Genomic DNA, 2815 nt, shown 5'->3' on the forward strand with positions numbered 1-2815 from the left:
TGCGAGGCGGCCTCCGAGTGGCGTACGCCGAGAGCCCAGGCCGTGCCCGCTGGCTTTTAGAACGCGAGCTGGCGCCACGGGGTTCAAGCACACAGACCTCTAGGAACCCGGGCTTCGGGACTCTTCCCAGAGCTCAGAAGAGAAAATCATCTCGTTCAAAACTCAAAGCCATGTCTCAGGCAAATACTTTTAACGACTGTCCCTTGGGATGCCTTTTATGGTCAGAACTAAGTCGCCAATATCTAGTTTCCACCAAGTTCCAGTCACGCGAGGATGAACTACAGTGTATCCTTACAGGGATCAGTGTCATTCAAGGATATGACCGTGGACTTCACCCAGGAGGAGTGGCTGCAACTGGCCCCTGCTCAGAAGGCCCTCTACAGGGACGTGATGTTGGAAAACTATTGTCACCTCATTTCTGTGGGGGTTCACGTGCCTAAACCCGCCGTGATTCGCACGTTAGAACAAGGAAAAGAGCTGTGAACAACAGACAGAAGTCATACACGTTGCACCTTCCTAGGAGACGATGGGATAGCTGGAGAAGTTATAATGAAGTTCAAAGAATACCAAGACAAACATTCCAGATCGGATATATTCATTAACCACAAAAAACTTAATTAAAGAAAGAAGCAATATTTATGGGAAAACATTTATTCCAGGCAAGAACCAAATTTCAAAAACACTATGAAATATAAAATGAATGGGAAAGTTTTGAAAAATATTTCAGAATTAGCCATTCGGAATCTAAACCCTATAAGAGAGAAGTTTGGTGAGAGTAAAGGATGGGAGAAATCACTCTTCAATACTAAGCATGAGATAATTCATCCTAGGGTGACTCTCCATAAGCAAACAGAGAAAAATCTCAATTGTAAACAAGAGCTTATTCAGCATCAGAAAGGCTACATTCCAGAGCAACTATTTGCAAATAATGAATATGAAGAATCCTTCCTTATGGAAGGAATGTTATTCACTCATACTGGAGTTCACAGAGGCGAAAGACCATTTGAATATGAGAAAGACGGAATAGCTTTCATCCAAAAGTCAAATACTGGTGTCCATCCACAAACTCTTATCTAAAAGAAGCCCTGTTCTTACAGCAAATATGGAAAATACTTACGTAGGAAATCTGATTTTATAATGCATGAGAGATCTCAAACAGAGGAGAAACCTTTTCAATGTCCTCACTGTGGGAATGGTTTTAGGAGGAAGTCTTACCTCATTGAACACCAGAGAATTCACACAGGTGAGAAACCTTATGTTTGTAGTCAATGTGGAAAGGCCTTCCGTCAGAAGACAGCTCTGTCACTTCATGAGAAAACACATCTAGAGGGGAAACCCTATATTTGCATTGATTGTGGGAAGTCATTCCGCCAGAAAGCTACACTCACCAGACATCACAAAACACATACAGGGGAGAAAGCCTATGAATGTACTCAATGTGGGAGTGCCTTTAGAAAGAAGTCATACCTTATTGATCATCAGAGAACTCACACTGGAGAGAAACCATATCAATGTCATGAATGCGGGAAGGCTTTTATCCAGAAGACAACCCTCACTGTACATCAGAGAACTCACACAGGAGAAAAACCTTATATTTGTACGGAATGTGGAAAATCCTTCTGCCAAAAGACAACCCTCACTCTCCATCAAAGAATTCATACAGGAGAAAAACCCTATGTTTGTAATGAATGTGGAAAGTCTTTTCGCCAGAAGGCAATCCTCACTGTTCATCAGCGAATCCACACTGGAGAGAGATCCAATGGGTGTCCTCAGTATGGGAAAGCCTTTAGTAGGAAGTCAAACCTCATCCGTCATCAGAAAACTCACACAGGAGAGAAACCATATGAATGCAAAGAATGTGGAAAATTTTTCGGTTGTAAGTCAAACCTCATTGTCCATGAGAAAACTCACAAGGAAAAACTGGGAATATATTGAATGGTATGGCTTTTTGGCGGTAAAAACCTATATTAGTAAACCGTATACACTAGAAGTATATTAATATGCCATAGTTTAAGGTACTACACCATATATTTACCTACTGTTTGCTAACCTACATAATACCAAAAATGACTTATTAGACAAATGACAAACATCATTAAAAATAAGCCAAATTTTAAAATATTTGAGCTGATAAGCATCCTCTCTTTCAAACTACTATAATCATTTTAACTTTCTTATTTTAATATGTATCTTATTGTGAATGAGTAATAAACATTTGGCCGACAAAAAATAAAATAAAATAAATAAAAATAAAATAAAAATATTAATGCAAGAAAAAAATATCAATTTTCTCCAAGCCATCAGATGGAGGTTCAATGTTTCCATTCCAGTGAACACTCACAAGTGTATGTTTATGTAACCTAGAATGACCTAAGTAATATTGAACATGTTGAATTGTTAGGTACCGTTGAGTTGGCTTTAACTCCCAGAGATCCCGTGTACAACAGGATGAAATACTGCCCGGAAGTGCACTCTGCTCACAATCATTCCTCCGTTTGGACTCATCATTGCAGCCTTTGTGACAATCCATCTCCTGGAAAGACTCTCTCTTTGTCATTGACAGTCAACTTTACCAAGCACAGGACCATTCTCCAGATTGTGGTGCTGCTAATGACATGCTCAAATAAGGGAGATAAAGTCTTACTTGAATGCTTGGTCCTGGTACATATTAGTCCTCAAATAGACGCTTCTTTATAAATATTTAAAGAGGTCTTGGGCAGCATATTTGCCCAGGGAAATGCATCACTAGTCCACGGCTTCTGTGAATAGTGATTGGAGATCTAAGTGAGATGAAATCCTTGACAACTCAATCTTA

The 2815-nt window shown here is 39.8% G+C and overlaps 1 pseudogene; it reads left to right on the forward strand.

Annotated features, from left to right (window-relative positions):
* The first annotated feature begins 317 nt into the window (after nt 1–317).
* On the forward strand, nt 318–2199 carry LOC142430731 (uncharacterized; annotated as a pseudogene).
* The last annotated feature ends 616 nt before the right edge of the window (nt 2200–2815 follow it).

This window comes from Tenrec ecaudatus, chromosome 17 (genome assembly GCF_050624435.1).
Source record: "Tenrec ecaudatus isolate mTenEca1 chromosome 17, mTenEca1.hap1, whole genome shotgun sequence".
Taxonomy (NCBI): Eukaryota; Metazoa; Chordata; class Mammalia; order Afrosoricida; family Tenrecidae; genus Tenrec; species Tenrec ecaudatus.